The sequence below is a fragment of the Passer domesticus genome, unplaced genomic scaffold (genome assembly GCF_036417665.1).
Source record: "Passer domesticus isolate bPasDom1 unplaced genomic scaffold, bPasDom1.hap1 HAP1_SCAFFOLD_71, whole genome shotgun sequence".
Lineage (NCBI taxonomy): Eukaryota > Metazoa > Chordata > Aves > Passeriformes > Passeridae > Passer > Passer domesticus.
This window is the reverse complement of record NW_026990170.1, coordinates 405,926-430,280: the sequence shown is the minus strand read 5'-3', so window position 1 is coordinate 430,280 and position 24,355 is coordinate 405,926. Positions and strand designations below refer to the sequence as shown.

At 52.8% G+C, this 24,355-nt stretch overlaps 1 long non-coding RNA gene across 2 annotated transcripts; it reads left to right on the top strand.

Annotated features, from left to right (window-relative positions):
* The first annotated feature begins 3,619 nt into the window (after window positions 1-3,619).
* Window positions 3,620-22,352, top strand: LOC135293110 (uncharacterized). Of its 2 annotated transcripts, none has more exons than XR_010355249.1 (3): window positions 3,620-3,722; window positions 4,170-4,286; window positions 22,294-22,352. It is a non-coding gene; the product is annotated as an uncharacterized LOC135293110 (long non-coding RNA). The 2 variants fall into 2 exon arrangements; XR_010355248.1 differs by lacking the exon at window positions 22,294-22,352 and adding an exon at window positions 4,939-4,996.
* The last annotated feature ends 2,003 nt before the right edge of the window (window positions 22,353-24,355 follow it).

Below are 24,355 nucleotides of genomic sequence, written 5' to 3'. Positions count from 1 at the left end.
GAAACCTTGCCCTGCTCCCTTCTGGAGGCCTGCGGGCTCCCACAGGATCACTGTCAGTGGGAGGAAGGAGCATTTAGCTTTCAATCTTCCTCCCGTGTGCTGTGCCAGTGTGTGCTTCCGTGTGCTCTGTGCAGTCACAGAGAAGAGCAGAGAGGGAAGGGGCCGGGCCCAGGGCTGTGCCCCGGGGCTGAGCCTTGTGGGCAGCCTGAGGATCTCCTGCAGTGCCACAGGAGCTCTTCTGTCCTGCCTTTCTTTGCAGCTGAACCTGCCGGTGAAGGGCCCACATCCAGGACAGAGGCTCTGGGAGATGCTGAGGGTAGGTCAAGGCCTTTCCCCTGGGAGAGCTGCCAGCTCAGAGCCCAAAGCTGGGCCAGGGAGGCAGCGCTGCAGGTGCCAGCACAGAACCATGCACGTGTGTGCCCTCGCCCTGCACGATCCCCTCACCGCTGCTGCGGCTCAGTGGTGCCCGTGCAGATCAGCAGAGATGGCAGAAGCTTCTGTGGCTGTTGAGTTACAGGTGTGTCTGCGGGGAGGACTTCTCCAGCTCCAGGGCTGGATGCTTGGCCGCAACCCAGCTCCCATGGCAGGGGTGAGTAGTGTGTCCCTGCTGACCCCACAGGCTGAGCCCTGCTTTTGTGGGATCCATTCCTGGGAAATGGAACTACTTTCTCTTAAGGTCCTCCGACAGGAGAAACCAAAGACATGGCAGGCAAGAAATTCCAGGACCCATTAGTAATCATGTGGCAAATGCTGAAGGAATGTCTGCAGAGAAGACAAGGTGGGTGCATTTCCCTCATTCTTCCCCTGGGTCTCAGCAGCTGGGGAAGACTTTGGCTGCACATCTAGACACGCCGTGCCTGGCACAGCTGGAAGGGATCCATGGCAGCCTCGCTGCCCCGCTGCTGCTTTCACGCCCTGCAGGGCTGTTTCCCAGCCTGGCCTGGCTGCAGCTTCTGCCCAGCCTCTGCAGGAAGGCATTTGGCATCAGCTGACAGACAGCCCAAACTGGACCACCGGACATGCCCACCCTCAGATCCCCTGCACTTCCTGGTGTCCAGGCAGATCAGATGTTGGGGCTCTTTGGGGAAGGAAGCAGCCTTGGGTTGTCCAAAAATCCTGGGTGTTTTCTGATCCTTATCCATTCCTTTCACAAGTGATGCCTCCTGAAATTGTCCCCTTCCCCATTCCCAGTGAGGAATGTTTCCATCTGATCCAGCTGTCTCTTTTCCATTTTCCAGAAATGAAAGGAGAGCCTGTGCAGAAGGAAGCATTTCCCAGAGGAAGCAGTGGTTCTGTGCCAGCCTCGGCTGCAGGAAGGGAGGCCATGCCAGGCACAGATACAGGAGGTAATTGCTGTGCCTCTGGGCCTGAGCCCTGCTGAGGCTTGAGCTGCCCTCTCTGCTGCTTGGCAGTGCGGGCACAGCCTGGACTAGAGCGGCACAGCCCAGGGGAATTATCCCGAGCAGGCTCAGGGCACTCGGGTCCTGAGCAGTCCTGCTGGGGTCCCTCCTTGGGAGACATGTCCTGAAACCTGGCAGTGACTGCATGGGGTGCCCACGGTGGGGAAAGGACAGAGGGGGAGAGCAAGGCTCCAGTGTGTCCTGAGAGGGCCTGGCTTGTTGCCCTTGGGATCTGGGGGGTGTCCCCACAGAAGGAGGGCAGGAGGGAGTGTAGGAGGGAGGTAGGGAGGCATAGCTGTGGCACTGCCTGCTGCAGTTTGCCCCAGGGCTTTAGGGAGGATTTCCTCTGTGTCTGAGGGAGAGAGCCCCAGGGCCCTGTGCTGCTCCAGCCACTCCTCCCTGGGATGTTGCTGAGGGCAGGGAAAGGGTGTGGAGAGTGACCAGGAGCCAGCCCAGAGCTCCCCAGGCCCCTGTGCACCTTTGGCCATGTCTATTCACATCTGGCTCCCACGGCCTTAGCCGACCCCCTTGCAGTGCCCAGTTTCCTGTGGCAAAACGGGATCCCAGCACACCCTGGAAAGTGTTCTCATCTGTGCTCCATTCTAGATGAAGTTGCTGGGAAGGCTTCTCCATCAGCTTGGATGAATAAAGTTTTGAAGCCCTTGGAGCCTCCTGCAGGTATGTTCTCAGTGTGCCACCAAGGAAGAATTGTAGACAAGCGGGCAGGAACCAGGTGACAGAAGCTTCTGTGGCTGTTGTGTTACAGATGTATCTACAGGGAGGACTTCTCCAGCTTCTCCAGCTCCTACCTTGGATGCTATACGCAAGCCCAGCTCCCATCACAGTGGTGAGTAGTGTGTCCCTGCTGACCTCAGAGGCTGAGCCTTGCTTTTGTAGGATCCATTCCTGGGAATTGGAAATATTTTTCTCTAAGGTACTCCAACAGGGAAAGTCCAAGATACAACAGATAAGATGTCCCTGCAACCATCCAAACAGATTAGGCAAGAGCTGAAGGCACCCCTGCAGACAAGAGAAGGTGGGTGCATTTCTCTCATGCTTCCCCTGGGACTCAGCAGCCAGGGGCTTTGGCTGCACATCTGGACACGCCATGCCTGGCACAGTGGGAAGGGATCCATGGCAGCCTCGCTGCCCCGCTGCTGCTTTCACATCCTGCAGGGCTGTTTCCCAGCCTGGCCTGGCTGCAGCTTCTGCCCAGCCTCTGCCGGAAGGCATTTGGCATCAGCTGACAGGCAGCCCAAACTGTAACACACCCTGAGATCCCCCACTATATCCAGCCCTGCAGATTAGGAAAAGGGTGTCTGTTTGGAGGTGGAAGTGCTCACATCATGCCACTGTAATCTGGCCATTTTCCTGCTCCATAAATTTCACAAATATTACCTCTGATGCCACCGCCCAAGTGGGGAACAGCTCCATCTGATGCAGCTGTCTCCCTTCCTTTGTCAAGAGATGGACATAATGCTTCAGTGGAAGTTGGCATTTCTTGAAGGAAGCACTCCATCTTCGGTGCGAGCCCCAGCTGCAGGAAGGAAGGCAATGCCAGACACGGGCACAGGCACAGCAGGTAATTGCTGTGCCGGGCTCAGCCCTGGCCGGGGCTGTGTGGCAGCAGCTCTTCCCCCAGGGCCTGCCCTTGCCCGGCCCTGCAGCAGCCAAAGCTGGAGGTGCCTCGGCTTCCAGGCCTCTGGAGCTGGTTCAGAGCCCCGGGGAAACGGGACTGGTGCAGCAAGGTCCCTGGCGCTGCAGCTGCTGAGGAGCTGGCCCTGAGTGCCCAGAGGCCCAAGGCACAGGAGCAGCCCCGAGCGGGAGCCCTGCCGCCAGCCCAGGGCCAGAGCCAGCCCTAGCACACAATGGAAACAGTTCTCATCTTGATTTGCTTCCAGACTGGGATGCTGGGAATGATTCTGCATTAGCCTGGCGCTCTGAAGTTGTGAAGCCCTCCGAGCATTCTGCAGGTATGTTCTCACTGTCCCACCAAGGCGAAATGTTTGACTGACTGGTCAGGACCAGGTGACAGAAGCTTCTGTGGCTGTTGTGTTACAGATGTGTCTGCAGGGACGACTTCACCAACTCCTACCCTGGATGCTGCACAAAAGCCCAGCTCCTATGGCAGGGGTGAGTAGTGTGTCCCTGCTGAACCCTCAGGCTGAGCCCTGCTTTTGTGGGGTCCATTCCTGGGAAATGGAACTACTTTCTCTTAAGGTCCTACGACAGGAGAAACCAAAGACATGGCCGGCAAGAAATTCCAGGACCCATTAGAAATCATGTGGCAAATGCTGAAGGAATGTCTGCAGAGAAGACAAGGTGGGTGCATTTCCCTCATGCTGCCCCTGGGACTCAGCAGCCGGGGGCTTTGGCTGCACATCTGGACACGCCGTGCCCGGCACAGCGGGAAGGGATCCATGGCAGCCTCGCTGCCCCGCTGCTGCTTTCACGCCCTGCAGGGCTGTTTCCCAGCCTGGCCTGGCTGCAGCTTCTGCCCAGCCTCTGCAGGAAGGCATTTGGCATCAGCTGACAGGCAGCCCCAATTGCACCACAGGCCATGCCCACCCTCAGATCCCCTGCAATTTCCTGATGTCCAGGCAGATCAGATGTTGGGGCTGTTTGAGGAAGGAAGCAGCCTTGGGTTGTCCCAAAATCCTGGGTGTTTTCTGATCCTTATCCATTCCTTTCACAAGTGATGCCTCACCTTCCCCATTCCCAGTGAGGAATGTTTCCATCTGATCCAGCTGTCTCTTTACCATTCTCCAGAAATCAAAGGAGAGCCTGTGCAGATGGAAGCATTTCCCGGAGGAAGCGGAGGAAGCAGTGGTTCCGTGCCAGCCTCGGCTGCAGGAAGGGAGGCCATGCCAGGCACAGACACAGGAGGTAATTGCTGTGCCTCTGGGCCTGAGCCCTGCTGAGGCTTGAGCTGCCCTCTCTGCTGCTTGGCAGTGTGGACACAGCCTGGACTAGAGCGGCACAGCCCAGGGGAATTATCCCGAGCAGGCTCAGGGCACTTGGATCCTGAGCAGTCCTGCTGGGGTCCCTCCTTGGGAGACATGTCCTGAAACCTGGCAGTGACTGCATGGGGTGCCCATGGTGGGGAAAGGACAGAGGGGGAGAGCAAGGCTCCAGTGTGTCCTGAGAGAGCCTGGCTGTTTGCCCTTGGGATCTGGGAGCTGTCCCAGCAGAAGGAGGGCAGGAGGGAGTGTAGGAGGGAGGGATAGCTGTGGCACTGCCTGCTGCAGTTTGCCCCAGGGCTTTAGGGAGGATTTTCTGTGAGTTTGAGGGAGAGAGCCCCAGGGCCCTGGGCTACTCCAGCCACCCCTCCCAGGGATGTTGCTGAGGGCAGGGAAAGAGTGTGGAGAGTGATCAGGAGCCAGCCCAGAGCTCCCCAGGCCCCTGTGCACCTTTGGCCATGTCCATTCCCATCTGGGTCCCATAGCCTTAGCCGACCCCCTTGCAATGCCTTTTTCCCTGTAGCATTAGGGGATCCCAGAATGCCACAGATATGGTTCTGATCTCTGCTCCTTTTTAGACTGGAATCGTGACATGGGTTTTCAGGAAGTCCTGATGAAGGATGGTTTGAAGTTCCTGGAGGATGCTGGAGGCAAGTTTTCATTCTGCCTTTCCTGAGTGAATAATCAGGATCAATGCAACAAAAGCTCATTTATAAAGCATTTCCCTTAACATTATGTAAGGGCTGAAGGATTCTGAGAATATTTCCCTGCTCCCTTCTGGATCCCTGAGGGATCCCACAGGATCACTGTCAGTGGGAGGAAGGAGCATTGATCTTTCAGTCCTCCTCCCGTGTGCTGTGCCAGTGTGTCCTTCCGTGTGCTCTGTGCAGTCACAGAGAAGAGCAGAGAGGGAAGGGGCCGGGCCCAGGGCTGTGCCCCGGGGCTGAGCCTTGTGGGCAGCCTGAGGATCTCCTGCAGTGCCACAGGAGCTCTTCTGTCCTGCCTTTCTTTGCAGCTGAACCTGCCGGTGAAGGCCCCACATCCAGGACTGAGGCTCTGGGAGATGCTGAGGGTAGGTCAAGGCCTTTCCCCTGGGAGAGCTGCCAGCTCAGAGCCCAAAGCTGGGCCAGGGAGGCAGCGCTGCAGGTGCCAGCACAGAACCATGCACGTGTGTGCCCGCGCCCTGCACGATCCCCTCACGGCTGCTGCGGCTCAGTGGTGCCCGTGCAGATCAGCAGAGATGGCAGAAGCTTCTGTGGCTGTTGAGTTACAGGTGTGTCTGCAGGGAGGACTTCTCAAGCTCCAGGGCTGGATGCTTGGCCGCAACCCAGCTCCCGTGGCAGGGGTGAGTAGTGTGTCCCTGCTGACCCCACAGGCTGAGCCCCGCTTTTGTGGGATGCATTCCTGGGAAATGGAACTACTTTCTCTTAAGGTCCTCCAAAAGGAAAGACCCAAGATACTGCAGCCAAAAAGTCTCATGACTCAGATGAATTCCTGAGACAAACACAGAAGGAAGCACCCGGAGGACAAGGTGGGTGCCTTTCCTTCATGCTTCCCCTGGGACTCAGCAGCCGGGGGCTTTGGCTGCACATCTGGACACGCCGTGCCCGGCACAGCGTGAAGGGATCCATGGCAGCCTCGCTGCCCTGCTGCTGCTTTCACATCCTGCAGGGCTGTTTCCCAGCCTGGCCTGGCTGCAATTCCTCCCCAGCCTCTGCAGGATGGAATTTGGCATTAGCTGACAGGGTGCCCCAACTCTACTGTGGGCCTGAGATCCCCTGCCATTTCCCAGTCTCTGAGAAGATCAGGCGGTGCAGCTGTTTGCACAAGGGAGTGCACTGGCCCAGCCCCAATTACCTGGGCTTTTTCGTGATCTTTACCTGTGACTTAGACAAGCATTGCCTCCTGAAGGTGCCACCTCCCCAGTGGGGAATATTTCCATTTGATCCAGTTGTCCCTTTTTTCCTTTTTCAAGTGATGGACCAAAAGGCTGTTCAGGAGGAGGAACACTCAGGGAGAAGCAGTGGCTCATTGGCAGCCCCTGCTGCGGGAAGGAAGGCGATGCCAGACACGGGCACAGGCACAGCAGGTAATTGCTGTGCCGGGCTCAGCCCTGGCCGGGGCTGTGTGGCAGCAGCTCTTCCCCCAGGGCCTGCCCTTGCCCGGCCCGGCAGCAGCCAAAGCTGGAGGCGCCTGGGCTTCCAGGCCTCTGGAGCTGGTTCAGAGCCCCGGGGAAACGGGACTGGTGCAGCAACGTCCCTGGCGCTGCAGCTGCTGCGGAGCTGGCCCTGAGTGCCCAGAGGCCCAAGGCACAGGAGCAGCCCCGAGCGGGAGCCCTGCCGCCAGCCCAGGGCCAGAGCCAGCCCTGGCTCCCGACTGGGCAGGGGCTGCGCTGGGTCCTGACAGGGCCTGAGCCTGTCCCCTGGGGCTGGGGGAGCTGTCACGGGGCAGGGAGGGCCAGGGCTGGCATTGGCTGCTCAGGGATGGCTTTGGCCCGTGTCCCTGGCAGCAGCCACTGCCCAAGCAGCTGCGCTGCCCCCGGGCTCTCCTCCCGGCCTGCTGGGCTTTCTTGGCTGGCACAGCCTGTGCCAAGGGCCGGCAAGGTGCCTGCAGGCCCCAGCTCTGGGGGAAACAGAGAACGTCCTGCCCGTATCCACCGTGCTGCCAGCTCAGCAGTGCAGCACAGCACGGGCTCACGCTCCCCATCGCTCCCACAGATGCAGCCGGCACCACAAGACCTGTTACCGATGCCCAGGATGGCCTCGGAAGGGGTTTCTGTCAGGGAACAGTCTGCTGGCTAGGGTTACTGGGAGGCGTGCTTTCTTTGGAGCTTGTCTTCATGTTGGGCTGCTTTGGAATCGGGTATTCCTGGAAGAGAAAACAGTGAGTGTTTTCTTGCTCTCCCCCTCAAACAGCTTCTTTTGAAAGTCTAACGTGGTCAGGGAACATTCCCATTGAGACTGCAGTGGGGTTGTGGCCAGTCCATGATTGTCCAAATAACTCTGCTGAGGGTTCTGCTGCTGCCCAGTGCTTCCATTGGCCTCTCAATTGCTGGGCCTTGTCCTGGGGGCCCCGCTGGGGCTGCAGCCAGAGCTGGCTCCCACTGAGGCTGCCTGGCCAAGAGCAGCCCCAGGGGCACGGGGCAGAGGCAGAGGGAGGTGGGGAGGAGAAAGAGCAGGGCCGAGATTGCCCTTGAAAGGCAGAGGCGCTCTGGGGCCCGCTCCTGGCCAGGGACCCTGCCCAGAGCCGTGCCCTGCTGGCCGGGGCCTTGAGGGGCAGCTGTCCAGTGGGGCCCAGCTGTGCCAGCAGCTCCAGCCGTGCTGGGGAGCCTTGCCAGCTCTGGGCCCTGCTGTGCACGAGGGTCCCTGTGTGCCACTGGCAGCTGGGGCCTCAGCCACCTCCTCTCTGCACAGGAGCGCCTTGGGACAGGAGTTGGAAGACAGTGGCTGCACCTCACACCGACAGCGTGAGCAGCTTCTCCAGCAGCAGTAACGGCCTGGACAGCCCTCTCAAGTGTTCTGTGAAGAGGACCCCAGAACAACCGTCGACAAGGAAGCCTCTTATTGCCCCGTAGATCCCACTGCCACCTGCTCTCCCCATTGGCCTCCCCAAGCTGCCTTCATTCCTTTTTTTTATCTCAGTCTGTCCCATCCCAGCCAACCCGAGTTCCGCTAGGGACCCCAGGACCAGCCCAGCACCTTCCAGCACCTCCTCAGACCAACACATCCCTTCCCCTGCCCCTGAGCCCCCTGGCCTTGCCCTCTAGGCAATACTGAAGGTGACACCCCACCCCACCCCACCCCACCCTCCCCCCCCCCTCCAACTCCCGCTTGCAGGGTAGGCAATGGCCCATTCCTGTGTTGAAATAAAGAGATGGATTTGTGTCCTAGTTTGAAAGCAAAACCAGTGAGAGGCTCCAAGTCAGAAATACAATTTATTAGGAAACGGGAAAAAAAACTAAAATACATGCAATAATACAAAAGAAAAACCACTGACAGGGTCAGAATACAGCCTGACACCCTGCTAGTTAGGGTGGTGGTAGCAGTCCAGATGAAATGGACTTGTGGAAGTGGTGATCCTGTCGAAACAATCTGGTAGCTCTCATCCTCTGGAAAAGCAGTGGGTAAGGGCGGCGGTTCCTCTGGGAATCCAGTGGAGAGACTGCTTGTTGTGTCCCAAAACCCAGATTATATCCAGCTGGGGATGCTTAGCTCCTCCCCCATGGGCAGAGCATCTCACAGTGGGCTGATATCATTCTGCCTCATGCTGTGGGTCCTTGATTAGCCATGAAACAGAAATGGCTCTGGGAGGGAGTTATCTCTGAGTCATGTGGCAAGACATTGATGGGCCCATTAACAGGAGATAAGGAAGAAACAATGCCCCTCCTGGTTTCAGCAGCTCTTCAGGATGGCATTAGAATACATCTTTACACTGCAACCCAGGACAAGCGGTCACCCCAGTGTCCAGGTGGCAGCAGCAGCAAAGCCCACCCCGCACCAGCACTGACTGAGCTCCATGCCCAGGAGGAGCCGTGGATGCCCACGGTGTGGGCAGGCAGAAGCCAGGCAGGGGCTGCTGTTGAAATGGAGGTTTTGGGGGGTTCAATTAAGTTAGCAATATGGACTAAGCATTTAAATTTTAAATTGTAGAATTATGTGTTGAATTTTAACCTTTTACTTAAGAAACCTCTGCCATGGTACAAAGGGCATAGGAAAATGCAAATTTCTGAAGCTTCTTGCTATGAAGGACAATACCAGCGTACTAAATAGGGCAGGAGATCTTTCTCCTTTTTAATGCCTTTATTAAAAACATTCAGCTCAGGTTGGGGAGAAAGGACAGGTCACCCGCACCCCACTGCTCCCAGGAGTGGCACGGAGGAGGAGGATGATGCAGCTGTGACCGCTGGTATGCAGGCAGAGCTGGGGCTTCCGTCCTCGAGGGAGTAGTGGGAATTCCACTTTTTTGGTCTAACATTCCAGGTCCTCTTCCTAGCTGACATCCTTTCAGGTTAGGGTGAAAAGTAAAAAGGATCTTAGCAGATACTGGATTAAGTTCCTCACCTTTGGACATTACTTAGGTTTCTTAGTTCCATGTTGGCTCATTGTTTTTAGGGTTTTTTTCCTGGAAAATTGCAAAATTTGGTGAAATGCATTCTCATCTGCATACTAGCTCTGGTGTCATCCCCCCCACCCTGCTACCTGCAGGCTCAGGTGAATCAGCAGGGGGACAATTGCGCTTGATTTCTAACCATTAACAGGTAATTGAAGAAAAACTATTAACAAGAGGTGATTGCAATGTGAAGCTACCAACAACAAACAGTCAAAACTTCAACTCACAACAACTGGCCCTACCTGTTTAACTTTGCAGCCTTAAAAAAAAAGGACAACTTTTTTACACATAACAGTAGAAACACATTGTTTCTTCCTGTTTTTTCTTTGATCAGGCTGAAGCTTAAGCTTGCATCAACTTGCAATTTTTGGCTCATTAGCATAGAATTTCTTATAATTTTTATATTGATTATAAAATTCCTGAGCACTTTGGTGATCATAGTTACTCAATTTCATTCCTTTTTTTGGTTTTTTTCAGGTTAATTTCTTTAGAGATCCGTAGGTTATTCTGTACGGCAGATGTCACTATTTTAAATAAGCAGGGAAATAAGAAGAGCAAACTAACATGTGTACACACTGTGAAGAAGGCTTTAGTTTTCCAACCTCTTTTGAAAGTCCATGGGTTATCCCACAAGTGGAATCCAGTGCAGGAGTCCTTTCTTGATTTCTTACATATGCTAGTTTTCTTATTTCGTTTAAGATGCTTCAAACGACTGCTACAACTAATTTGATTTGATAAATTACTGTTTTGGTTTAGGTGAGTTGGTCATTAATATGATTAAGAGCTAATGCGGTCTGATTAGATATTATCTCTAATACTGCTTGTAGCTTCATAATTTTGTTTACTATATATTGCTTCTTCCATTTGGTTTTTCTTAAATCGCTGTATATAGGAACTGTTCAACTTGATCCAGATTCTTTGGGTAATATAAAGAAAGCTTGTTTTATAATCCTAATGATGCAACTGCCAGACCAGTCTCTTGGCAATTTAGTGGATGCTGTAGTAGCATAGATCCAAAACAGGTGTTTAGGGGTCTCCCGAAATGTATGATTAGTTTCTGTTGGGCCCTCCCAATATTTAGAAATTTCTTTCATTCTCCAAAAGAGGTTTATCTCTTTTTTATCATACTCATAAAGTCTATATGTTTTATTGTAAATGCACTTGTTCTCTTTTTTCTTAACAGGCCAAATTCTATTTGGATCTCTTGGGATCCACCGCGTAGCAGAGTCTTTTACTGCTAAATACCTTTTACAAGCCATTCTTCCTACTGGCGTACTGTACCCCTTCCTTTCCTTAACATACATTCTTCTCTTATTAGATTTTTACTTGGGGGTGTTGCTAAATGGTCTTGTTCTCTTCTTGCTTTTACTATTTCTTTTCCTCTGACCAGATTTACCAGGCTTGCTTCAGTAGCATCATGTTCAAAGTACCACCAGGCCTCTTCTACAGGGTGCTCTGCCAGGAGTTGCTGCCTAGAGGTGGCGGTGTTCCGGGCCATCCAATAGATTTTCTCATTCTCTTGATAAAAGATCAACTGGGAGAGGTTAACACAATTACGGCTTAAATTGGTGTGGACTCTCAACAAAGAACTTACTTCTTCTTCCTCACAGAGGGGTTGGTAGTACTCACTGCACGGCTCTCTTGGGCTCCCCAGAGCACCACGAGCAATGAAAGCCATTATTACTACCCTTCCCAAGAGTCCGGTATGGGTCATCTTGCACAGCCTGCCCACCCGGCCTTGCTTCTTGGGGATTTTACTAAGGAGAAGTTCCCAAGCTCTTTAGAGTCTCTTCTATTTGCTTCCCTGGTTAAACCTCTCTTGATCTGTCCTTACTGATTTGGTCTCTCTTAGGGGAGTACTCTGCAGAAGATTAACCCTCAGTCTTTGGTACTAAGTTGGGAGGACTTCACCAGAATTACCTATTAACAATTTTTAACTTTTACAAATCTCTTAAAACACTTTAGGATATGTTATGATTCTAAACTCTTTTCTTATGCAGTTCATCAGTCTTTTTGGCTCTTCCTTTTGAGTGTCAACTTTAAGTCTTTTGGTCCTTTTACAATGGTATACTCAGCTGAATTAACTCCTGATGTGGCTGAATCCTGTCCTGAGTTAGGGGGTGAGGGTGGTGTGGAATCTGATCCAATACCAGAGGGAAACACTGACCAATCTTGTCCAATGCTGGCGGGTGGGACTGGTCCTTTAATTCTCGTGATGTGGGTCCAAGCCTTTTCTCTGGTCCGCACAGCTGAATTAGCGATGAGGAGTACCTGAAAGGGGCCTTCAAATTTAGGCATTAATGGTCTACTATTGCAGGATTATTTCAAAACCCAATCTCCTGGGTTAATGTTACGTGCTTTTCTGTCAAGAGGGGAGGTTTGGGGGAGGTATCCTCTTTTTCTAAGTCCTTCCAGGGTTCTTCCAATGACTTCTAAATATTTTCTGGTAGCTGCTTCTTCTTCCAAATAGTCTCCTGTGCTACAGGGTGTTAACAAGAATGGCAGTCCAAGCATCATTTCATAGGGTGAAATCCCTATATCAGACCGGGGTCTTGTTCTGATGCGCAAAAGCATTAGGGGCAAACACTTTAGCCAATTCATTTTTGTTTCTTCGATCAGTTTAGTTAATACTAATTTTTGAGAGTTTTGTTCATCCCTTCCATCCTCCCAGAACTCTGGGGGTGCCACGGAGTATGTAATCTCCATTTTATTCCTAAAACTTCAATTATATTTTGCAATGTTTGGGCCACAAAATGTGGACCTCGGTCTGAGTCTATGGTATTCACCATTCCATATCTGGGGATGATGTTCTCCAAGATTACCCTTGCCACAACCTGGGCTGTTTCCTTTTTTGTCGGGAAGGCTTCTACCCAATGGGTGAGATGATCTACTATAACCAGTAGATGCTTCTATCCTTACTCTGGGGGCATCTTAGTGAAATCCATCTCTATGCTCTGGAAAGGCCTGAGAGTCAATTCCCTCCCTCCAGCTGCTACCTTTTTCATAACCTTCTGGTTCACTTTTTGGCAAATTAAACAGCCTTTTCTAATTGCTTTTGCTAGGTCATATACACTTATGCACAAGTTATTTCTTAGGAAATGATCACATAGTCCTTGGACTCCTCAGTGAGTTAAATTATGTGGTCCTGTTAGCACTGTCCCAGCAAGTGCTTTGTTTAGAAACACCCGTCCATCTGATCTTAACCACTCCCCTCGCTGCCCTTGGTGCAACTTTAAATCTTTTATAGCCTTTACTTTTTTTTTTACTAAATATAGGTTCTTATCTTCCTCCCTCCTCAGGCATGGTTTCTGCTTTAAAAACTTCTACCGGATCCCCTGGTTCTAAAGCTGCTTCCTTTGCTCTCCTGATCAGCTAGCCACGGTTTCACAACTTTAGGCTGAACAGTTTTGGGGGTCCAGTTGCTCCACAGTACCAGCAGCGCCTTTCGCTCAAAGGGGCTTGAGGCCTCTCCATTCCTCCTGTCCCTGACAGTACTGGCGTTTCCTTGCCTGCTCCTGGTGGTGGACTCTCCCACTCTTTTGTTACCTTGGATTGTAGGATAGAGTTGCTTGCCCCCCACATTTCCTCTAGCTATAGCGACCATGATACTAGCCTTGGCCTTTGCTTTTTCTTCTTGCCTCCTTAAATATACCTTCAATGCTTCTTTCAATAACTCATTAATGTCCTTCTCTGGCCAATCTTCAATCTTTTCCAGTTTTCTCTGTTTATCAGGCCAAGATGTAGTAAGAAATTGGACCTTTAGTAGTGCCTGACCCTCCTTGGTGTCCGGGTCTGTTCTGGAGTACAACTGGAAGTTCTGCTTTAGGCAATTAAGCCAAGTAGCAGGAGTTTCATCCTTCTCTTGTGCACTCTTGAATGCTAATTTTGTATTAGTTGCATTGGGAACTGATTCTCTGATTCCCCCTGATTATCAAAGACCTGTACTCTATCATGGCCTTCCTTGCTTCCTTCCTCCTGATTAGGGTTCCAATTGGGATCCACTAGTGGCAATTTTTCTGCACCTGATGGCACTTGGGGCCCTGGATGATTATCTTTGTCCCAAATTCTTATGCTAGCACCTCTAATAATTCGGAACTCTTCTGGGGAAAATAATATATTTAGAATGGAATTCATTTCCCCCAAGTGCAGATATTTAGACCTAAGAATTGATCCACTTGGTTTGCAATACCCACAGGGTCTTCAACTAAATTCCCTAACTCCCTCTTGAATCCTCTCACCTCAGAAGCAGTTAGAGGAGCATTCACAAAACCAACACCTCCTGCTACTCCTCCCATAGGAACTTCTCTAAGGGGAAAAAGTCTCTCTACCTTGGAGGTCATGGATCGGGTACCGCAGTGTGGCCCATCTTCAGACACAAAATTACTCATTTGAGGGCTATTAGCATTAACCTGGACCTGCTGTAGGCCAACAGCTGTATCTGGTGATAAGGGGTTACCAGGTAAGGAGGCATTTGTCTCCCAGTTAGGAGGAGGTGGAGGGACAGCAGTAGGAGGGGGAGAAGAGCTTGAGTGCATGTTAAGTGGAGCTGGAGAAGGGGTGGAGCGTGCAGCAGCTGAAGGAGGCACTAGTGGGGGTGCAGAAGCAGCTAAAGGAGTCGAAGGGGGTGGTGAGGGAATGGCCCCCATGGCCGCCGGGGGAAGAGACGGATCTGCTATTTGAGGTGCCCGAAGGAGAGGGTTCTAAGGTGGAGGGGCATCAGGAGGCAAGTAGTCCAGGGGGTGCCACCTTTTACTAATCTCTTTAATTCCAGCATCCCCTCCTTCATTCCCCTCTTTTGTCCTCTGCACCTTACAAATTCGCACTCCTTCATCCTCGAAAGCACTCTTTAACCAACAAGCTACATATAATAATTGCTGGGGATCAGTATCCTCTCGAGCTGTCACACACTGACTCAGCTGTTGACACATCCACTTGTCTTTTGTCCCACACCAGAGCCATCCACCTTGCACATCCAATTCTGGCCACGCTTCTGAACAGTAGTGAATCATCTTAAATTTATCTAAGCCCTCTGTGGCCTCTATAGAGTCCCATCTCTCTAACAGTTCACCTAGGGGAATATGGGGAGTTATATTCATCAGTCTCTGGCCACTTTCCTTACTATTACACCCTTCCATTTTTTCGGGCCTCAAAAATTACAAAGGTGCTTCTGCTACTGACAGGCAGCTCAAAAGTAAATCCTATTTGTGAAGTCCCAGCCTCCTCTGCCGAAACTCCAATATGCCTGACCCTTTTCGTCAGGACTTTGTTGAGACCTCGGCCTCCTTTGCCAAGACTCAACAAAAAAAACCTCAAGACCCTGGCCTCTGAGGCTGAGTTTGCCTGACCTCCTTTCGTCAGGACTTCGTTTGCCTACAGGACTTTTGGACTTGCCCAAATCCTACTCAGGACTTCTGAATTTGCCTGACGTCCCTTGTCAGGACTTAAAACAAAAGTATGGCCTGATTTTTAGTTTGCCTGACTTTCCCCTGTCAGGACTTACATTACCAGAGCTTTAAAAAACTCGGGATAGGCTTCCTCTGCCAGACCTTGTGCTTTGACTTCCGTCGTCAGGACTTAATAACAAAACTGCCTGATTTTCTAAATTGCGTAACTTCTTTCATTAGGACCTGTATCAGGGCTTTTGGGATGCGTGCCACTCACATACTATTTCCTCCGCACGCCCGGAGGGGGGTCCTCTTTACCCCTTTGGAGGCGCCTCAATCACCAATTCCACTCGCTTCCCCCTGTTCCCGGCCGGCCCCCTGGCGGGGGTGCGGAACCGCGGTACTGAGGGGTCCTCACTCGCTTCGAGGGCCCGAGCTGCCGGCCCTCGTCTCACTCACACACACTCGCTCGCCTCCCTCTCCTGCCGCCGGATACTCTCACCAGTCCGGCGCTGCTCCCTCTCACTGTCCCAAGCCGATCTTCTCTGATCCTGAGAGCCAGCTGTCCTGCAGGTCCAGGGCGGGCGGCCGTCCCAGTCCTGGTGTCCTCTTCAGGTGTGGATCTCCTGGACGAGACCCTAGCATAATAAATAGGGCAGGAGATCTTTCTCCTTTTTAATGCCTTTATTTAAAAAATTCAGCTCAGGTTGGGGAGAAACGACAGGTCGCCCGCACTCCCGCTGCTCCCAGGAGTGGCACGGAGGAGGAGGATGATGCAGCTGTGCCCGCTGGTATGCAGGCAGAGCTGGGGCTTCCGTCCTCGAGGGAGTAGTGGGAATTCCGCTTTTTTGGTCTAACATTCCAGGTCCTCTTCCTAGCTGACATCCTTTCAGGTTAGGGTGAGGAGTAAAAAGGATCTTAGCAGGTACTGGATTAAGTTCCTCACCTTTAGACCTTACTTAGGTTTCATAATTCCATGTTGGCTTCTTGGTTTTAGGGTTTTTTTTCCTGGAAAATTGCAAAATTTGGTGAAATGCATTCTCATCTGCATACTAGCTCTGATGTCACCTCCTCCTGCTACCTGCAGGCTCCTGGGAAGCAGCAGGGGGACAGCTGCGCTTGATTTCTAACCATTAACAGGTAATTGAAGAAAAACTATTAACAAGAGGTGATTGCAACATGAAGCTATCAACAACAAATAGTCAACCCTTCAACTCTCAACAACTGGCCCAACCGGTTTAACTTTGCAGCCTTAAAAAAAATGGATAATTTGTTGGGGCGAACACCCCAGCTGTGGAGACACGAGGCTTGACTCCATTTCAGAAGGCTGATTTATTATATATTCTATTAAAATACTACATTAAAACTATACTAAAAGAACAGAGAGGAAAAAATGACCAGAAGGCTACAAAGAAGAAGAATAGAATGGAATGCATAACAAAAATCTTGTGACTGCTCACAGGCTCAACACAGTTGGCTGTGATTGGTCATCAAGTGAAACCAATCCACATGGACCAATGGAAGATGCACCTGTTGCATTCCACAGCAGCAGATAGTTATTGTTTACATTTCTTTCCTGGGGCCCTCAGCTCCTCAGGAGGGGAAAAATCCTAGGAAAGGATTTTTAATAAAATATCATAGCTACAGATAACTTTTTTACTCATAACACCAGGAGAAGACCAGGGAATGCAGGAAGGCTAGACTAAGGAGCTCCTCTGTCTCCAAGCTGATCCAAACCAACAGACGTACTCAGATAAGCACCAGGGGACCACAGTGCACGCACAAAGGAGAAAAGTTCAAAAGTTCAGTCATGAGCAAGACCACAGCCTTCGGCCTCAGAGACCACCAAAGACCCCAGTGTGACCACCACAGGAAACAACGCGTGCCCAGAAGGGCGTGGATCTCATTGCCATGGGAGGGGAGGACAGGCGGGGCCAGGGGTTGAATGTGCATGAAGAGATTGTGTAATTCATTGCATATGGAACAGGTTTGTGAACAAAGATGTGGCTCGGACCAGGGCTCGGGGCACAAGTTTTCACGAGAGCCATCTCACCTGTGCCAGGCCCTGACACGCATCCCCACTTCATAACTACATCAGTTTGTGGAGTGGCGCTACAGGACATGAAATGTAACAACGCAGACACGCATCTCTCCAAGGTAAAAAAGGGGGCAGTTGAATTTCTGACTCCAACATTTACAGATTTCCAAAAGTGACAGTGGATTGGAGGGTGAAAGTGCCACTTCTCCAATGACACTGGACAAACCAACAGTCCATCAAATTTCTCCTCCTGCAGAAAAGAATGCATAACAATACGTTATTTGCATAACGTGTGTGAGAAAGTTTGTTACAAGAATGTAAACATCAGAAGGTTTAGAAAAACTTGTCCTAGGGTGAGGTTATGATGCTTGCATCCCCAATCGTGTGTTCTGTTAATGCTGGATATTACGTACTGTGCCTTCACGACTGGCCCTGAAGAGCAAGGTTTGTTTTGGTTTGTTATCAGCCTGCTCCCCCACGGCTGGCAGGACAGACAGACAGCTCAGTTCATAATGCAGCTTTTGCTTTTTGCTTTGCTTGCTGTTGCTTGCTTTGCTCTTGCTTCTGCTGTGCTCCTGCTTTGCTTTTGCTTTTTGGCTTCTGCTTGTTAGTCAGTTTAGCTAAGCAGTACAGATTTTTCCCTGGACTGTTTTTCCTTTCCCTTTTTGAAACCACTCACACCTGCTCCAGACTGGGACCTGGGAAACACCGAGAGTTTGCATCCTGTGGCCTGCAGCAGCTATCCCCAGCGCCGGAGGGAGCGACAGCAGAGCCACCACTGCCAGGAAAGACTTTCTGAATTTGTCATCCTTTTCAGATGGGTGAAAGCATTGTCATCTGGTATTGTTCATTTTGTGTGCTGGGGGTGTTTTGCCTGTCAAATAAACAGGTTCTTTCCACTTCTCTGCAAGGAATCCTACCCGAACTGCTGGGGGGAAGGGGCCATGTGGGGTTGCTTTCTGGGGGGCCCCTTTGGAGGTTTTCTCCCAGAGTGACCCTAATCCAGGACAGAACATTAAAAACCAGGGCGACAGTGGAGTCTATTTATTCTGCATATGGCTTCACTGTGACCAGCGGTGGGAAGGGAAGGGAAGGGAAGGGAAGGGAAGGGAAGGGAAGGGAAGGGAAGGGAAGGGAAGGGAAGGGAAGGGAAGGGAAGGGAAGGGAAGGGAAGGGAAGGGAAGGGAAGGGAAGGGAAGGGAAGGGAAGGGAAGGGCTGTGTAGCCTCAGGGTCCGACAGGGCTGGTGAGCAGCCCCAGAGACACAACAACCCAGGTGCAACCAGACTTGATTTCCAGGTCAAAACACTCGGCATAGCTGGCCTGGACTTCCCTGTAGGGCACGTGGGGGCTTTGGAGTCCCCCGTAAGGTGCACGACGGGGTGGGGCCCCTTGTGACACACCCAGGGATATTTTAGGTTTCCTCTGAGGCAGGGAGGGCAATGGGGTCCACTTCAAGTCATGCAAGGGATTTGGAATCCTGTGTGAGGCATGTAGAGGGTTTGGGATCTCTCCCAAGGTGTGCAGGGTGCTGGGATCTCTCCTGAGGCACATGTCGGGGTCCTGGGGTCTCATTTCACATGTAGAAAGGGCTGTGGACTCCCGTAAGCGTGCAGGTGCTTTGTGTCCCTCCTGCTGTACACAGTGGGGCTGGAGTGTCTGCTGAGGCACGCAGGGGACGGGGACCTCCGGCAGTCCCTCCCGGGCCCGTGCGGCTCGGGGCTGCCGCGGCCCAGGGCCAGCCGCCGTGCCGGGATGGCGGTGGCGAGGCGCCGAGCCGGAGCTGCCCCGCCGGGTCACGCTGCACCGGCACGGCACGGGCGGTGCTGAGCGCCGGGCAGTCGGCACCACCAGCCCAGGGGCCACAGCCCCGACCCTGCCTCTTTTGGGGCCAGGCACAGACAGCCCCGTGGGACGGGCACCGCTCAGCGCCCAAGGGGACGGAACAGATGCCAGAGGAGCCCCAGGAGCCCTGGACAGGGCCCTGGCGTTGCCCGCCCGGCTCCCCCGGGCCTGTGGCCATCCCGGGCAGCAGGAGCTCGCTCTGGGCCGTGCTCTCCCCGGCCAGCGGGGCTCCGGGCCAGCACCCGGCTCCTGCCACTGCCCTGAGAATGCTGAGGGGCTTTCGCGGCGGAACTGAACTTGACAGGGACAGAATTCATAGGAGACTTGTTCTGGCCTTTTACAAGGTTAACTGAGAAACAACTTAAAATCCCAGGCTAAATCGTCTGCTTTAACGTGTGGGGATTCCTTCAAGACCCTTCCTAATTCCCGTGGTGCCGGGCCGGGCCACGTCCCAGCGAGCACCAAGACCCAGCAGCTCGATGGATGCAGCACGGCTGGCACCAGGGAAATGAGTCAGTGTCCCTACAGCTGCCTGCTCTGCCTGCACGGCTGTCACACAACAGCAATGTTACAGAAGGAACAGGCATTTTTACATCCTCACGACCGTGTGATCTTTGGTCCTGGCGGTGGATCAGAGAGAAAAGCCAAATGTGACAGAGTAAACGTGACTCTAGGAGAGGGATGCCTCAGCAGAGGGTCTGGGGACCTGTGGTGCCAGCCAGTGGCCCGGCACTTGGACACAGCAGCAAGACCCCAGACTATCACACTTCACCTGGGAGGGTAGAAAAGCTCAGGGGTTCTTTGTTCAAGGTCCTCCAGAGGCACCAGCTGAAGCTGCCACAGTTCCACCTTGATAAAATTGTTTAAAAAGATCCAGAGGTCTGACACTCTGCTGTGGAGGACATTCCACATGTTATATTTGCCCAATTATCCAATTTTAAAAGAAGCCACAAAAACAACCAAACAAAATGAAACGAAACAGCAATTTGAATTATGTAGCTTAATATATATACAATTGAATACATTCAAAATATTGACAGTATCATTTGCTGGAAGTAACGAATAATTTGGTCCTGATAATAGCGTATAAGCAAAAATAACCATGCGGGGTATGCGTGGGGTACGGAGTGCAGGGCTTTTGGACCCCCGTCACCTCACGTACTAGCGTGTCAAGCCAAAATTCCCCTTTTTATGCTGTATGTCATTACCATCTCCTCCCATTTTCAATTCATCACGCTTGTATCACTGCCCTCATCATCACCTTTACCACGCATGCTCCACACTTCTTTAAGTAAGTTGTACCACTGTTTGGGGATCTTCTTTGAGGAAGGCCTCTCCTCTTCCTCCATGTCCTGTAGTTCACCTTTTGGATTACACATGCGCACCAAGCTGCTACAGTATAAGCCAATACTGTGTTCTAACATTAAAGCAGTGGATCTCATATAATCAACATTTTCCTGGTGTCCAACCAAATTCTCCTCTCTTCCACTAAATTTAATCATAGTTATCTCTTGCTTCCTCCTCTTCTGAACATCTGCAGGAGACCTGTAGGGAGAGGGATAAACCCTCCTCTCCCTTTCTTGCTTGGCATTACACCTTTAACTGTTTTATTATTTCCAAATATTAATTACTTTATTAATATTGATTACTCTTTCAAATTTGTCAGCATGAATGATATCTATTTACCACACACAGTTCTCATCTTTTGGGCATTTAGGAGCTTTTCATTTTGCTTTGCACCCAAGAAAAATATACCCCCAAATGTGCACAAATAACTCCTTTCGCATATCCTCCTTTTCAGCTGGTTTTTCCATTTTTCTCTGCTATCTTGTCCTCATCTTTCCACAAGTCCTGTGTCTATTCAAGTCCAGCCTGGGACCGTGCACGCATTTGCTTTAGTTCTGTAGTGATTTATGCCCAGCCATCCTGCCAACCACACCCATTTCAATGTTGCAACAACCTAACTCTGGGCTGCAGTATGTGAATCACACTCGGCTGTGTGAGATGGCAGAGCACCAGAGCAGGCTCTGAAGAAGGGGCATTCGGTACATTAGTGAAGTGAGTGCTGGAACCTGGGCTAGCTCTTAGAACTCCGGCACTACGGCAGGAGTCGGGAACTGCCTCGCTATGGGGATTTACCAGAGGCAGAACCTGTAGTGCCACTTGCTCTCCAGTGCCAGACACAAGCCACGACAGGGACGAGGCACAGGAGAAAGGAGGAGGCGTCCCGTCTTCAGGTTCCACAAGGAACACCTTAGTCCAGGTGAAGAGAACAGGATGAAAAGCCCCTAGCTGTACTGCCCAAGGGGTTTTGTACACATACAAGTCATGGGGTGGATGCAAACAATGAACCAATAGGGAATGCTCAGGAGAGGAGTGAGGGGCTTACATCAAGTGTCTGGGGCCAGTTGGGGTAGGAGGGTGGAGAGGATGGGTCACAAGGGCCAATGGGGCTCCCAGGAGTAGGGGAATTCCAAAGGGGAGTTGCAGTCAGGGATTGGCCCAAAGGTTTGGGAACCAAGGGGCTGGGTTGCCTTGACAGGCAGGGAAAGAGCTGGAACAAGGGGTGGGGAAGGGCACGAGGGACAGTTTGGAGGGAGGGTAAAACCCACAGGTGAACCAAGTCAGGAAAAAAAATGGGGGATAACAGAGCCCTTAAACAACACTTAAAATGAAATCAATAAAATAAATTTGAACTGCAACAATAAGAGCATCTTGAGGGACGCAGCCTGACCAGCAATGTCAGCAGGCAAAAGAAAGGTTTTGCTAAGCAATGGCCCTTTGATGAAGCAAAACATTTACAATCAGGGCAGTCCATTCATGCGGACGGGCGCACACTCTGGGGGTAGAGCTGAGGCCATGAGGTCACAGCAGGGCTCTGGGGTCACAGCAGGCTGAGCTCTCAGCAGGCCCTGAGGTCACAGAGGTGCCAGAGGTGCCAGAGCCCCGTGGTTGCAGAGCAGCACAAGGAGCCAGCAGTCAGTCCCTGAGCACAACTGTTGCGGCAGCAGCGGCGGTGGCAGCAGCGGTGCTGACGTTGGGACAGCGGTGTCGGGACAGCGGTGGCAGCAAGAGCTGCGGGACTGGCGGAGGACAAGGCACCATGGCCCTTGCTCTGCGCCTCCTACTCCTGCTGCTCCTGGCCGTGGCCCTGCCTGCCAGGGCTGCCCAGGCTGCTCCGCTGCAAGCGCGGCGAGCAGGTGAGCCGGCAGCCTGGCTGCCCTTTCCCGGGACAGCGCTCCCGGCTCCCTGGGAAGCGCTGGGGATGGTTTTGCCCAGGGCTTTTGGGAGGGTTTCCTCTGTGGGAGGGAGAGAGACCCCACGGGCCCTGGGCTACTCCAGCCACCCCTCCAGAGATGTTGCAAAGGGCCTGCAAAGAAGTTGGAGAGTGAGCAGGAGCCAGCCCAGAGCTCCCCAGGCCCCTGTGCACCTTTGGCCATGTCCATTCACATCTGGCTCCCACAGCCTTACCCAACACCCCTGCGTTGCCCAGTTCCCTGTGGCAGAAGGGGATCCCAGCACACCATGGAAATGGTTCTGGTCTCTGCTCCCTTCTAGCCTGGAATCGTGACATGGGTTTTCAGGACGTCCTGATGAATGATGGTTTGAAGTTCCTGGAGGATGCTGGAGGCAAGTTTTCATTCTGCCTTTCCTTAGTGAATAATAAGGGTCAGTGCAACAGAAGCTCACTTATAAACCATTTCCCTTAACAAAATCTTAAGATTAAAAGAATCTGGAAACCTTGCCCTGCTCCCTTCTGGAGGCCTGCGGGCTCCCACAGGATCACTGTCAGTGGGAGGAAGGAGCATTTAGCTTTCAATCTTCCTCCCGTGTGCTGTGCCAGTGTGTGCTTCCGTGTGCTCTGTGCAGTCACAGAGAAGAGCAGAGAGGGAAGGGGCCGGGCCCAGGGCTGTGCCCCGGGGCTGAGCCTTGTGGGCAGCCTGAGGATCTCCTGCAGTGCCACAGGAGCTCTTCTGTCCTGCCTTTCTTTGCAGCTGTACCTGTGGGTGAAGGCCCCACATCCAGGACTGAGGCTCTGGGAGATGCTGAGGGTAGGTCAAGGCCTTTCCCCTGGGAGAGCTGCCAGCTCAGAGCCCAAAGCTGGGCCAGGGAGGCAGCGCTGCAGGTGCCAGCACAGAACCATGCACGTCTGTGCCCGCGCCCTGCACGATCCCCTCACCGCTGCTGCGGCTCAGTGGTGCCCGTGCAGATCAGCAGAGATGGCAGAAGCTTCTGTGGCTGTTGAGTTACAGGTGTGTCTGCAGGGAGGACTTCTCCAGCTCCAGGGCTGGATGCTTGGCCCCAACCCAGCTCCCATGGCAGGGGTGAGTAGTGTGTCCCTGCTGACCCCACAGGCTGAGCCCTGCTTTTGTGGGATCCATTCCTGGGAAATGGAACTACTTTCTCTTAAGGTCCTCCGACAGGAGAAACCAAAGACATGGCAGGCAAGAAATTCCAGGACCCATTAGAAATCATGTGGCAAATGCTGAAGGAACGTCTGCAGAGAAGACAAGGTGGGTGCATTTCCCTCATTCTTCCCCTGGGTCTCAGCAGCTGGGGAAGACTTTGGCTGCACATCTAGACACGCCGTGCCTGGCACAGCTGGAAGGGATCCATGGCAGCCTCGCTGCCCCGCTGCTGCTTTCACGCCCTGCAGGGCTGTTTCCCAGCCTGGCCTGGCTGCAGCTTCTGCCCAGCCTCTGCAGGAAGGCATTTGGCATCAGCTGACAGACAGCCCAAACTGGACCACCGGACATGCCCACCCTCAGATCCCCTGCACTTCCTGGTGTCCAGGCAGATCAGATGTTGGGGCTCTTTGGGGAAGGAAGCAGCCTTGGGTTGTCCCAAAATCCTGGGTGTTTTCTGATCCTTATCCATTCCTTTCACAAGTGATGCCTCCTGAAATTGTCCCCTTCCCCATTCCCAGTGAGGAATGTTTCCATCTGATCCAGCTGTCTCTTTTCCATTTTCCAGAAATGAAAGGAGAGCCTGTGCAGAAGGAAGCATTTCCCAGAGGAAGCAGTGGTTCTGTGCCAGCCTCGGCTGCAGGAAGCGAGGCCATGCCAGGCACAGATACAGGAGGTAATTGCTGTGCCTCTGGGCCTGAGCCCTGCTGAGGCTTGAGCTGCCCTCTCTGCTGCTTGGCAGTGCGGGCACAGCCTGGACTAGAGCGGCACAGCCCAGGGGAATTATCCCGAGCAGGCTCAGGGCACTCGGGTCCTGAGCAGTCCTGCTGGGGTCCCTCCTTGGGAGACATGTCCTGAAACCTGGCAGCGACTGCATGGGGTGCCCACGGTGGGGAAAGGACAGAGGGGGAGAGCAAGGCTCCAGTGTGTCCTGAGAGGGCCTGGCTGTTTGCCCTTGGGATCTGGGGGGTGTCCCCACAGAAGGAGGGCAGGAGGGAGTGTAGGAGGGAGGTAGGGAGGCATAGCTGTGGCACTGCCTGCTGCAGTTTGCCCCAGGGCTTTAGGGAGGATTTCCTCTGTGTCTGAGGGAGAGAGCCCCAGGGCCCTGTGCTGCTCCAGCCACTCCTCCCTGGGATGTTGCTGAGGGCAGGGAAAGGGTGTGGAGAGTGACCAGGAGCCAGCCCAGAGCTCCCCAGGCCCCTGTGCACCTTTGG